The 14686-nt window shown below is 45.1% G+C and overlaps 2 protein-coding genes across 3 annotated transcripts in view; one reads left to right on the top strand and one right to left on the bottom strand.

Annotated features, from left to right (window-relative positions):
* Positions 1-14686, top strand: part of LOC127639469 (uncharacterized) — an 808968-nt gene that overhangs the window by 385965 nt on the left and 408317 nt on the right. The window lies entirely within an intron of this gene.
* LOC127639744 (golgin subfamily A member 6-like protein 6) overlaps positions 1-14686 on the bottom strand; it is a 188633-nt gene that overhangs the window by 152052 nt on the left and 21895 nt on the right. The gene's annotated exons all lie outside the window — the stretch shown is intronic.

Here is a 14686-nt window from a genome sequence, read left to right on the forward strand (position 1 = left end):
AATACTAAGTTGTGGCAGTGGGTGCGTGGTCAAGCGCCCGTCCGGGAGAGGAAAGCGGTAAGGGCGCTTACACCTGAGCTAAATTATGCCTAACACCTGTCTCTAATTCCAGTGAGCACAAGGAGAGCGGCATAAAAGCAGACACAGAGCCTCCAGTCGAGACAGAGAGAGCCCAACAAGCCAACCCAATGTGCTTGTGTATTGTTGTGTAACATTGGTAAACTGTCAAAGAGAAAAATGACAATTAAAGCCTTACCTTTAGTTCATAATCTCGTTTCCTGTGTCCTCCTTCCCGTGAGGGTCTTTACACTGGTGCCGAAATCCGGGATCCATTTCCAAGTTCATCCAAGCATGGAGAAAGGTCGCCCCATAGTGTCCTCCCAGCTGGCAGAGGTCCTCCAGTCCCTCGCAACGTTACATCAAAGCCACCAGCAATCCCTGCTTGAGCTCCGGCAGGACCAAGATCGCCAGTTTTTCGAAATCATGCAGGCTCAGGCAGAGGACCGGCATACCATCCGGAGCCTCCTCAGCCAGGAGACCACGTCGGCCACAACTGAGACCCCGGACACCCGCGCTATGCTACCCCCGCCCACGTTACAGAAGATGGGGGAAGCAGATGATCCTGAGGCCTTCCTCGATTTATTCGAGTGCACGGCAGAAATCTGGGGCTGGCCGCTCGAACAGTGGGCAGCCCGCCTAATTCCTCTCCTGTCCGGGGAAGCTCAACTTGCGGCACAACAACTGCCGAACCTCCTGGCTTATTCAGACCTGAAGAGAGCCATTCTGCAATGGGTCGGTCGGAGCCTGGAAGAGAATCGCCAGCTCTTCCGGGGCATGAAGTTAGAGAATTCCGATCGCCCGTTTGTGTTTGCTCAACGGCTCCGGGACGCCTGTCGACGTCGAGGGAGTGATCGATCAGGTGGTGCTGGAACAATTCGTCCAACGGCTGCCCAGTCCAGTGCCACCGCCCGGCGTGGAAGCTGTTCGTCTGGCGGAGGACAATTTGGCGGCGATCCCGAGGGGCGGACGAGCCCTCTTCTTCTTCTTCTCTCTCTCTCTCTCTCTCTCCTTCCCCTGTGTCTGCCCCCGCCTCCTCCCCCTCCCCTGTGTCCTCTCACTCTGTTCTCTCCCCAGGGCCCGTTCCTGCCCCGCGCAGGCGTGGACATCCGACCAGCTTCCCGGCCTTGGCAGAATGTTCCCCGTCCTTCAGCCACTCTCCTCCTCAGGTGGGGGTGCCCACCAACACCAGTGCGGGCATAACGCCTGGGCCGGCCTGTTGGAGGAGCAGGGACCCGGGCCACCTCCGGGATCAGTGTCTACTGATGGAAGTGGGGATGGTGGTGTGGGTCTCCGACGTCCTGCAGGCTGCCCCGATCGGGCTGGAGCATACCGGATTCCGGTAAGGATCAGGGGGGTATATACCAAGCTTTGCTGGATACCGGCTGTAATCAAACCACCATCCACCAACGCTTGGTTCAACCCGGGGCTTTTGGTATAGCTAAATTGGTGAAGGTTAGGTGTGTGCATGGGGATGTTCACGAGTATCCCATGGTGACTTTGGTAATTAAATTCAGGGGAAGAAAATATAGTGTGGAGGCAGCGGTTAGTTCCCACCTCGCTCATCCGCTAATCTTGGGCACTGATTGGCCGGGGTTTATAAATATTTTAGAGGGTATTTGTGCGGATGGGTCCTGCATAAAGAGGTGTGCGGTGTGCGATGCATTGGCTGGAGAGGTGGAGCCGGGACGCCCTCGGCCTCGCAAGTGACGAGGGAAGGGGTGAGGTTGCCGCCTCCTCTCAGGGAGTTCCCTGAGGGGACTTCCCCTAGAGCAGTCACGGATCTAAACCCTTAAACACGCTCTTGACCAAGTGAGAGTTATTGATGGTCAACAGCTCCGCCGGCATCGCCATTTCATACCCCTACTTTGCCATAATAAAAGATTGATTATATAGAGTGAAGCAGGATGCTCAAACAAAAGAAGAAGTGACCCAGTTATTGATTCCACGGAGCCGCGGAAATGGTTTTACAGGCGGCTCACTATAATCCCATGGCCGGTCACCTAGGGGAAAAAACACTGCTCCGCCTAATAGCCGCTTCTATTGGCCGGGCATTGGCGGTGACGTCCGCAGGTGGTGAGCGGCGTGCCGGCAATGCCAGCTGGTAAACCCTCCGGCCACCCCAAAAGTGCCATTGCGCCCTCTACCTTTAATCGAGGTTCCCTTCGAAAGAATTGGAATGGACCTCATCGGGCCATTAGAACGGTCAGCATGCGGACATCGCTTCATGTTGGTCCTCGTGGATTACGCAACACGATATCCGGAAGCAGTGCCGCTGAGCAACATCACAGCACGTAGTGTTGCAGGGGCACTCTTCAAAATAATCTCCCGGGTGGGGATTCCAAAGGAAATCCTCACCGACCAAGGCACAACGTTTATGTCACGGACACTCCGCAAACTTTACGAGCTCTTGGCCGTTAAGTCAATCCGCACTAGCGTTTACCATCCCCAGACCGATGGCCTAGTGGAACGGTTTAATAAAACGCTCAAGAACATGATTCGTAAATTCGTACACGAAGACGCTAGGAATTGGGATAGGTGGCTGGACCCCCTGTTGTTTGTAGTACGGGAGGTCCCGCAAGCCTCCACGGGTTCTCCCCGCTTGAGCTGTTGTATGGGCTGATGCCCAAGCGGGGTCCTTGACGCCATCCGCGAGGCGTGGGTGGAGGGACCTTCTAACAGCAAAAACGAAATTCAGTAAGTTCTTAATCTTAGAGCAAAGCTCCACACACTGGACCGCACACTAACACAGGAGAATTTGCTCCAGACTCGAACGTCAACGTCGGCTGTATGACAGGGGTACCCGCCTAAGGGAATTTGCACCGGGAGATAAAGTACTTTTATTACTCCCAACATCGAGTTCTAAATTACTCGCCAAGTGGCAAGGACCCTTTGAGGTCACACGAGGAGTAGGGGATCTCTATTATGAGATTAAACGCACCGATAGAGGGAGTGCACGACAAATTTACCACCTCAACCTCCTGAAATTATGGAGAGAAGAGGCGGCCTCGGGCCGGAGGTAAACAAACTCTGCAACCTCGACACCTCGGTTAATTGTGGGGACTAGCTTTCACCACGCCAACTTGCAGAGGTCTCCGATTTACAAAAAGAGTTTGCAGATGTTTTTTCCCCTCTACCGGGCCGCATAAATCTCATACATCACCACATCAATACCGAGCCGGAGTGGTTGTACATTGTCAGCTCTTATTGCTTACCTGAACATAAAAAGAAAGTAGTTCGGGAGGAATTGGATGCGATGCTCGAAATGGGAGTACTAGAAGAATCCCACAGTGATTGGTCCAGCCCGGTTGTTCTTGTTCCTAAGAGCAATGGGTCTGTGCGGTTCTGTGTGGATTATAGGAAAGTTAACGCGGTGTCTAAATTTGACGCATACCCGATGCCCCGTGTTGATGAACTGCTCGATTTTATTTGACCTTGGATTTAACAAAGGGCTATTGGCAGATCCCCTTGACACCCATATCCTGTGAGAAAACAGCCTTCACCACGCCGTTTGGATTACACCAATTTGTGACACTTCCTTTCGGATTGTTCGGGGCTCCGGCCACATTTCAGCCTCATGGATCGGATCCTCAGACCTCATACCGCATATGCCGCTGCCTATTTGGATGATATTATCATCTACAGCAATGATTGGCAGCGGCACATGCAACATCTGAGGGCCGTCCTGAGATCGCTGAGGCGGGCAGGGCTCACGGCAAACCCTAAAAAGTGCGCGATTGGGCGGGTGGAGGTATGGTATTTGGGGTTCCACTTGGGTCATGGCCAGGTGCGTCCCCAAATTGATAAGACCGCGGCAATTGCGACTTGCCCTAGACCTAATACCAAAAAGGGGGTGAGGCAGTTCCTGGGGCTGGCTGGCTATTATAGAAGGTTTGTGCCTAATTATTCAGACGTCACACCAGCCCGCTGACTGACTTCACTAAAAAAGGGTCTCCAGATCCGGTTTAATGGTCGGAGCAGTGTCAACAGGCATTTACGCGGGTTCAAGCCGCACTTTGTGGGGGCCGCTTCTTCATGCACCTGACTTGTCTCTCTCTTTTATTTTGCAGACGGACGCTTCAGACAGAGTGCTGGGGGCCGTACTCTCGCAGGTGGTGGAGGGGGAGGAGCGCCCGGTGCTGTACATTAGCCGGAAGCTCTATTTGAGGGAGACTAAGTACAGCACCGTGGAGAAGGAGTGTTTGGCCATCAAGTGGGCGGTCCTCACCCTCCAGTATTACCTGCTGGGGCGGGCCTTCACCCTCTGCTCGGATCACGCCCCACTCCAGTGTCTCCACTGCATGAAAGATACTATCACCTGGATCACCCGTTGGTACCTGGCTCTCAAGCCCTTTAAATTCAAGGTGGTCCACAGACCGGGGGTGCAGATGGCTGTCGCCGACTTTCTCTCCAGAAATGGGGGCGGGGGTAGACAGGCCGGATGGCGCCCCGGCCTGAGGCAGGCGGTGGGGGTATGTGGCAGCGGGGGGTGGTCAAGCGCCCGTCCAGGAGAGGAAAGCGATAAGGGCGCTTACACATGACACCTGTCTCTAATTCCAGTGAGCACGAGGAGAGCAGCATAAAAGCAGACACAGAGCCTCCAGTCGAAACAGAGAGAGCCCAACAAGCCAACCCAATGTGCTTGTGTATTGTTGTGTAACATTGGTAAACTGTCAAAGAGAAAAATGGCAATTAAAGCCTTACCTTTAGTTCATAATCTCGTTTCCTGTGTCCTCCTTCCCGTGAGGGTCTTTACACAAGTGTATTTCAGTCTCTGAACACTAATAAACAGTAATAAATCCCTTTTACTTGTTATTAATTTATATGTTGAATGTTTCTGGCAGATGAAACTGATTTAATAAAATATTTCCTTTATTCTCTCCATCTGTGTCATGTTGAGCTGCATCTGCTGTTTATTTGATAAGAGTTCATTAAATATTAGATCAAATCTGATATTTCCTGACACAGAGATGTCGTATTGAAATATGGAGGATCATCAAACACTGATGAAGAATGAATATCAGTACATGTATATATGTGACTGTCAGAGAAAACGTGTTAAGAAGATGCAATGATTTATTTTGGTTTCGTTCTATATTTATTTAATTCAGGTAATAATTAATCATATTGATGAAGTGTTTTCTGCTTATTAATTTATTATAACTTTTATATAAAAGGACAGAGGACACTGAAAGAGCTGGAGTGATAACTGGCACAGATGTTAATATGGTGATGCAGATGTGGAGCCGGTTTCTTTCTTTTGGGGTGCGAGAGAGGAGCGGACAATCTCATCTGACCGTCCTAACAGCAGTCACACTATACGACTGTGATGCTACATTACAACTGACAGAACTTCAGAGGCTAAAGATCATCACAGCCACTATTAATGGACAGTCGGGGAACACGTCACACTGAACGGTTTAAGATTGCTGATTTTGCCCAATCGATCTACAGAAATCCTTTAGGATTCCTGAAATTTGTCTCAGACAGCAGAATCATGTCCAAAATCAAACAGTGCACCAGATTTACTTTTTATCCAATATTCAAATAATATTCACATTTTTAAGACATTATTTCAGTCAACAAGACATCAAATATCTGAACTAATGTCAACTCCTAAATCCACAACAAATCAATCACAATCTATTGATTATTCTGACGAGTAATTGAAAAATGATTTAATTCAGATTTAATTCAGTTGTGGAGCTGAAGTCATGTTTGGCTAGAATACATTAATTAGCAAATGTGTTGTTGTATTTTACGAGTAAATAACAAAAACTGTGTAAACAATATCTAAATACAACAGACACCCAAATCAGATCTATAATATAAAAATGAATATAAGCGGACTGAGATTCTCCAGGTGTGCTCAACTTTATTAAATGCAAGATCTACTTTTTTCTTGAACTAGTTCAACATGATCTTCACTTTTTAGTTTAGAAGTGAAATATGTGAAAACAGGACATAGAAATAAAATATTTGATTTTTTCAGAAACAATGTCTGAACACCAATCTTTTTATTAAGGATAAGTTATAAATGTGGTTCAACTATTTTATAGAGATTTTATAAAAGTCATTTTTATTTGTATAGTGACTTTCACAACACACACACAGCTGCACAGAAGATAAAACTGTAATATCTATAATATCTTAACAGTCATCATTGTGTAAATAAAAAGTAATTTTATTGATTTTTTCTATCACTTGCATTCAAAACAGAACACAATATTCACAATAATCACGTGAGAGAGTCTATATTTATTCACTCTCATTGATTTCCAGCAGTTGCAGATATTGTTGTGCTTGTGTTACAAACTGCAGATCACAAAAGCTTTTCGCTTGCCATGTAGTGTGTAAAACACCCTTAAACATCTGGACAATTTGGTCCTCACAGAGTAAAAATCTAATAGTTTCACATGTGGGGATACATTCTTCCACATTGAGTTTATCTGTAATAATGTCCATAAACTAAAACATATTTAGCAGAAGTGGGGCATTGTGATCTATATTTTAAACACTCATCATGAAATCTAATTTACATTAAAATGGTAATTAATTTACACAGAACAGAACTCAAATAGGCTGAAACAATGAGTCGATGTTATCGTCGAATAGTCGTTTGATCTGATTTAACGTAACATGAGATCATGAAACACTAATGATGACATGAGAGAGGAGCACAGCAGCTCACATCTGACTGAGGAGAGGAGGAAAACATGTCCAGATGCTCTCTAAACTGTCCAAACAGTTTCAGGTGATGCAGATCCCAAACTATAACGGAATTATAATGGAAAAATGCAAAATAAGGGAAACAGAAGCACCGTCATCCTGAAATAAAGCAGAGCTGGATCTGTTCCACTTAAACAAAACCTGCATGTCAGAGCATCTAAAAAGAAAACAACCTGCCTTATATGTCTTTAATGCATCCTTTATTTATGTTTAAATAAGGAAGTGCATCATTAACAAACTACAAAAATGTCATCTCGACTGAGGCACCCTCTGGTGCGGGACATCCGTCTCTCATGTGCATTTGCTGTAGTTAGATTAATAACGTGATGCGACGTATTGAATCAGAATATACTGTAGCCTATGTGTCACGTGTGCATCTCATTGTCAAGTAAATCGGTGATATGCAGCACTATAAAGAAGATATAGAGTTTATATATAGACTCATGGAGAATGTTGAATACAATATTGAAATATTTTTAAATATCTAAAACAGCCTCCCAAGATTTACCTGATAAGATATTAGATAAACCATATAAGATATTTAGACTTGCTGTTAGAGAATATGTGGAAAACAAGACAAAAACACTTGATGATAAGAGGATTAATGCAGTGAATTTTTACTTTAGTTTTTTCATTTAATTCAGTGGATGTCATTTAGAGGTATTTTTAAAAGATGATTTTTGTCTTTATTGTTATTAAGCACATTTAATACAACCTCTTAACTCGGGCACAAGCTGAATAATCTGATAAGAACTAATGATTAATCGTTGCAATAATCAACTGAATAATCGTTATAATCGTTAGATTAGTCGATTATCAAAATAATCGTTAGTTGCAGCCCTATAAACAAATGATAAATAATCTCAGATTGTCTGGATTTGGTCAGATTTATTTTAATCAATCTTTATTTTATGTTGCATTATAAAAGCCTATAATGCAAATGATTGTGTAGATAAATGTTTATATTGCATTCGTGTTGTTTGAGTCTGAACTTATCATGCTGTGTTCAGCGGGTCTGTGAAAACACTTTCTGGTGTATCTTTACCATAGTTTAAAAGGCATTCTATAATGCATCGATAAGGGTACGTGTTTGTACTCTGTGAAATTAACCTATCACCAAGTGATACATCAACCTGTGAAAAAATAGTGTTTCCTGGATAATTGACCAGTCCAACAGGCGTCCCATCTCTGATATTTGAACCGTCCGGATTTGTGATTTTAACACGCATGTAAAGTAGTGTATTATTCAAATCTATATAGTCTTCACCATTCTCCGCTATGATTGTTTAAATATAGGGATATAAATATAAATATTATTTTATGTGTCATTTTTATGATTACGTACTAGACGATGATTACTGACTGAAGAGGAACAATTCTTATTCCATTTATCTGTCAGTATAAATGAAGTATATAGTACAATACCATCACTATGTCTAAGGTCTAGTTAATAAATAAGTCTGCAGTGACAGTTATGCAAACTGTCCCATCAAAAAACTAAATGTGAAATCTGACCTTTCCTTTTGTGTTAACAGGTTTGCTGTTGTATCCTGAATAGATCGCAATTTTAGACAAATTACTGAAGTTGGAAAGTCCCAGAATGAACAACTGTGAACTTTATTTGCATGTATGTTTAAATACAAAATAGAAATGCTGCACTTTAGAGAATAGCTCGGAGCTTACCACATATGTATACTTACTAATATAGTATGTAAATATAAATTCAGCAATTTCACTTGCAGTTGTAATGTAGTGGAAATTACATGACAGTATGAAAATTGAATGGCACGTTCACTTCACATTAGTATTTTTATATTTATTTTTAAATAATTGCAAACACAAATCAAAACAAATGTAATGTAATGTAATGGAAGTTCATTTGACCAGACAATAACAATAAATACAATTGTAAGTAATTTAATGTAGTTTGAAATATCCTTAAAAATCAATCTAAAATATTAACGTTAAAAGAGAATGACTGCTGTTATCTTGCAAAGAAAGTAACCACTATGTTTTTTTTTTAAAGCCTATTTACCTATTTCAGCTTTTGAATCATTGCAGAGTTTGCATATTTTCAGCATTGCTTGATAAATTCAAAATATTTATGGAAACAAATAATGATCCCTCTTGAAAGATTTATACTCTATGAACGAGTCAAATGAAATTAATATCTACTTGGTTTGAAAAGCATTGCTTTCCTGCTGAAGTAGTAACTGAATTTCCTTCACTGTACTTTTTTTTAATGTTCTATAATTTCCTAAAATACATAAAAAATAATAATAACTGACAACAAACTTAAATATTTCTATCAATAAAATGCAAATGTACTATGCTGCATTTTTTTTAAATTGTATTCAGTGGCAAATGGGTAAGGTGTTTTTTTCCCCCTCCTAGTCTTCTGATGAATGTGGAAATGCAACGACTGTGGTACTTCTGTTTCACGAAGATCTGAGCTTCTTAAACATTATAAGCTTGAACACAGACATTATGGAAGACACTATTCCTATCCATGCATCTATTTCAAATGTCCATGTACCTGCAAGACTTGCAATGCACTATTGAGCCACTTGTCAAGATGTCATCAGTCATCCTCCCAAACTGAACTGACCACATTTAAATGTCTCTTATGCAGTTGCAATCAACGTTCAAATTTAATAGACTATTTTCAACATATAGCGCAGCACCTGCAAAACAGCGAAACAGTTGTTTGTGTGTTTCAGGGGTGTTCATACAAAACAAATATTTATGGTTCGTTTCAAACTCACAGAAGCAGAAATCATAAGGATTGTTCAGTAAATGACTTAAAGCCTGGAATACTTGAGAAACAGGGGTCAAGCTTAGATCTTTCTGTTGAAAGTCATTATTCTGACAGTATCCAGATTGATAATGTTGGTACTGAGCCCTCAGATGATTTAAGTACAGAGGACTCGGGTGATTCTAGTTTTCATGTTCAGGATTTAAATGACTTGCAACGTAATGTTGAGCTCAAAGTTGCCTCTCTCTTACTGAAGCTAGAACATATTTATCTTGTTCCTAGTGTGGCTGTTGATGATCTTTTGCAAGAGTTTAACTATTTAAGCACTGCTTCTGTCCCTCTAATCCATCACACCTTAGCTCAGCACTTACAGAATGGGAACTGTCAAGTAGATAAAACTGTTCTTCAAGAGCTAACATCGACTCTTTGTAAGTCAAATCCAGTTACAGCTTCTTTTGGTGGTCACGGCCCTCTTTCCACTGCCTGGAAGTGAAAAACCTACTACAAAAAACATTTTAATATTGTAGAAACTACAGAATTTGTGCTTGACTCCCAAAACAGAAAATCCTTTCAATACATCTCTATACTACAATCTTTACAACAGATCCTACATTGTAGAACTTTTTTGGATGAAACAATCAATTTGAAATCTCCCCATCAAATTCAGTCTGATACAATTCAGAATAAATACTTTTATGATGGTATTAATTACAAAGAAAGTTTGCAGTTGTCAAAGGAGTGTGCCATTTCATTTATTTTGTATATAGATGATTTTGAAATCTGTAATCCACTCGGCACCTCCAGAAAAAAACATACAATCTGTGGAATATATTTGGGCATTGGGGAACTTACCAGCTAGTTTTCACTCATCGCTGTTCAATATATATTAGCTGCACTTATTCATAGTGAGGATGTTAAGTGCTATGGTTATGACCGTGTATTGAAGCCGTTTTTTTATTATCTCATTATATTAGAACAACAAGGACTGTTTATTGCCAAGTTGGGAAAAACCGTGAAAGGCTTTGTTCATTGTGTAGTAGCATATCATCTTGGGTCCCACAGTATAGCAGGTTTTGTGGAAAGTTTTTCAGGTAAATATGTTTGCAGATTTTGTACAGCAGAAAATGAAGACATTCAAACAAAAGAAGTCAAGTCAGGAGCATTTTGTCTAAGAAGCAAGGACATTCATACTTCTCATCTGAAAGCTATTGAAGAAAATTCAATAGAAATCTTAAAACGAACCAGCGCGGCAAGTGCTTTGTGAATTAAAGGATATTGTAGAACTTGTTGTTGCACCTTTTCACACTGAGGACTCTATTTCTTATCTTGACTTCAAGATATCTGAACACAGGACAGTATTCCAAGAAGTTTTCCCCCATGAAAGAATTTGTCCCAAACATCATTACTTGAAGCATTATCCACAGTTGATACGCCAGTTTGGCCCCCTTGTTGCACTATGGACTATGAGATTTGAAGCATAACATAGCTTCTTCAAAAGAGTAATGCGACATGCAAACTGTTACAAAAATGTACTGTATTCATTAGCTCAAAGGCACCAGTTTCAGACTGCACATAACCTGCACATGTGTAGATTTTCTAAGCCATCTTTGGAGGTTACTGATGTTTCAATGCTTCCCCTGGATGTTATTAAAGAGGATATTGCACTGGCAGTTAAAGAGAAACACCCACATATGGACACTGTGAACCTTGCAAAAAATGCATCCTACAATAGCTTCAGCTACAGGATTGGGATGGTGGTAGCCCATGGTTTGCTGGCTGGTCTTCCAGTGTTTTGGAAGACCATAATAGTGAAATAGTTCACATGATTATTCTACAAGAGAGACTATTTTTAATTGTCAAGAAATTGGATGCCTGGTACTTGGAACATTATCGAGCTTATGACTTGGTCATATCTACTGCTAGAGAACTAAGGCTTATTGGGGTGCATGAACTGACAGATCCCTACCCTCTGAATTACTACATGTTTGGTGGATGGCGCCTCATCTCTCTGAAGAGATACATACATTTTTAAGGTTGTATTATATGGGTGTGGGGTTAAAATGTTGGAGAAATAATTTTTTTTAACTTGCTTTTATCAATTTCTATTTAATTGTCAGACAATGAAACCTCTTTTCTAAGAATGTCCCCTTAGCCTTTAATCACTCCATACAATTATACATTAGAGCCAGCACCTGTAGCCTCGACCGTCCCAGAGCCAGAGCTAGCGCCTGTAGCCTCGACCGTCCCAGAGCCAGCGCCTGTAGCCTCGACCATCCCAGAGCCAGAGCCAGCGCCTGTAGCCTCGACAGTCCCAGAGCCAGCGCCTGTAGCCTCGACCGTCCCAGAGCCATCAACTGTTGCCTCGACTGTCACCAGGACCACGCTCCCTGCTGGCCAAAGAGGAAAGAGAAGGGGCACCTTCTTCCCAGTCTCTGCTAGAGCTCGCGTCCTCTGAGGTCATCCTTGAGCCTCCCAGGGCTCCGCCTCTCGAGCCTCCCACGGCTCCGCCTCCAGAGCCTTCCACGCCTCCGCCTCTCCAGCCTTCCATGGCTCCGCCTCTCCAGCCTTCCACGGCTCCACCTCTCCAGCCTTCCACGGCTCCGCCTTCTACGGCTCCGCCTCTCGAGCCTTCCAGGTCTCCACCTCTGAAGCCTTCCACGGCTCCGCCTCTGGAGCCTTCCAGAGCCAGCGCCTGTAGCTTCGACCGTCGCAGAGCCAGCGCCTGTAGCCTCGACCGTCGCAGAGCCAGCGCCTGTAGCCTCGACCATCCCAGAGCCAGCGCCTGTAGCCTGGACCGTCCCAGAGCCAGAGCCAGCACCTGTAGCCTCGACTGTCACCAGGACCATGCTCCCTGCTTGCCAAAGAAGAAAAAGAAGGAAGAGGGCACCTTCTTCCCAGTCTCTGCTAATGCTCGCGTCCTCTGAGGTCATCCTTGAGCCTTCCAGGGCTCCGCCTCCCGAGCCTTCCACGGCTTCGCCTCACGAGCCTTCCACGGCTCCGCCACCATAGTCTTCCATGGCTTCAAATCCAGAGCTTTACACGGCTCCGCCTCTCGAGCCTCCCACACCTCCCACGACTCCGCCTCTTAAGCCTTCCACGGCTCTGCCTTCTACAGCTCCGCCTCTTGAGCCTTCCAGGTCTCCGCCTCTTGAGCCTTCCACGGCTCTGCCTCCAGAGCCTTCCACGGCTTCAACTCCAGAGCCTTCCACGGCTCCGCCTCTCGAGCCTCCCACGGCTTCGCCCCCGGAGTTCTCCATGGCTCCGCCTACCACGGCTCCACCCTCGAAGTCCTCCCTGGCTTCGCCTCCTGAGCCTTCCACGGCCCTGTCCCCAGAACCTTCTATGGCTCTGCCTCCTGAGCCTTCCATGGCTCTGCCAGCTGAATCTCCCATGGCTCCGCCCTCTGAGTTCTCCATGGCTGTGGTCCTATGGCCACCTCCCGGGTCTCCTGACCCAGTCCCTGTGGCCACCTCCAAGGCCTCCTGACCCAGTCCCTGTCCTGTGGCCGCCTCCGAGGCCTCTTGACCCAGTCCCTGTCCTGTGGTCGCCTCCCAGGCCTCCTGACCCAGTCTCTGTCCTGTGGCCGCCTCCTAGGCCTCCTGACCCACTCCCCGTCCTCTGGCCGCCTCCCCGACCTCCTGACCCAGCCCCAACCTTTAGGTCATCCCCTTGGTCTCCTGACCATCCGCCTGACTTTCTTTGGTCTCCCTGGTCCCCGGCTCCATCCTGGCCCTACCTCCCGGTCTCTACCTGTTTGCCCCTTGTGCCCCCCGTGGACTGCCTGCTTACCCCTTGTGCCCCCCGTGGACTGCCTGCCTACCCTGAGCTCTCCCTTCACTCCTTGGACGATTTGTTTTTCATTTGTTAGGAGTGTCTAGAATCCGCTCCTTTGAGGGGGGGTTATGTCATGATTCCCTGTTGTCAGCCCTGTGTTTCTCCCTTGCCATTTCTCCCGGACTAACTTCCCAAAATTCCCTGCCCTCATCACTGCCAGCTTGATTGTTCTCACCTGTTAATCATTATCCCTGTGTATTTAAGCCCTGTTGTTTGTTCAGTCTTTGTTGGGTGTTAAATGTTAGGTAATGTCTGTTCCTGCCCGTACCCTTCGTGGATGTTCCTCTTGTTTATATTTTGTTCCTCTTGTTTATATCCGACCGTCCCAGAGCCAGCGCCTGTAGCCTCGACTGTCCCAGAGCCATCGCCAGCACCTGTAGCCTCGATTGTCACCAGGACCACGATCCCTGCTGGCCAAAGAAGAAAGAGAAGGAAGAGGGCACCTTCTTCCCAGTCTCTGCTAGTGCTCGCGTCCTCTGAGGTCATCCTTGAGCCTTCCAGGGCTCCACCTCTTGAGCCTCCAAGGGCTAAGCCTCTCGAGCCTCCCACGGCTCTGCCTCTCGAGCCTTCCACGGCTTCAACTCCAGAGCCTTCCATGGCTCCGCCTCTCGAGCCTCCCACGGCTCCACCTCTCGAGCCTCCCACAGCTCTGCCTCTCGTGCCTTCCACGGCTCTGCCTTCTACGGCTCCACCTCTTGAGCCTTCCAGGTCTCCGCCTCTCGAGCCTTCCACGGCTCCACCTCCAGAGCCTTCCACGGCTCCACCTCCAGAGCCTTCCACGGCTTCAACTCCAGAGCCTTCCACGGCTCCCACGGATGTTTTGTTTGTTCCTCTTTTTTCCAGTCGTTTGTCCTTGTTAATGTCAATAAACTGCGTGTAGATCCTCACTCCTTGTCTATGGGATGATTTTGGTCTCATTATGATTAATGAATGCACACACAATTATGCATGTACTAGATAAATGTTGTGAATGTATTTTACTAACCACAAACAAATGCCATTTGATTTGAATCTGTGGAATTCGGGATTGAATGATTGTGCAGCGATTTGTACAAATACAGACATATTTCCAAATAAACTTGTTCTGTTCTACATTAATAAATCAAAAATTGCTCATGCAAAAATGAATCCGTGCATTTATGGATCAGAAGACTTTTATTGACATTTTGTTCGAATCGATCGTGTTCGGTTAATTTGGATTATGAGACTTGCTTTCCACATTTTCAGCATTGACGAACCACATGCAACTGAAAGGCAAGGCAGGCAGCTAGATGGCAGTCGCAGAATTACCGAGTTAGTCTGCCCTGGTTT

The sequence above is a fragment of the Xyrauchen texanus genome, chromosome 48, assembly GCF_025860055.1.
Source record: "Xyrauchen texanus isolate HMW12.3.18 chromosome 48, RBS_HiC_50CHRs, whole genome shotgun sequence".
NCBI lineage: Eukaryota > Metazoa > Chordata > Actinopteri > Cypriniformes > Catostomidae > Xyrauchen > Xyrauchen texanus.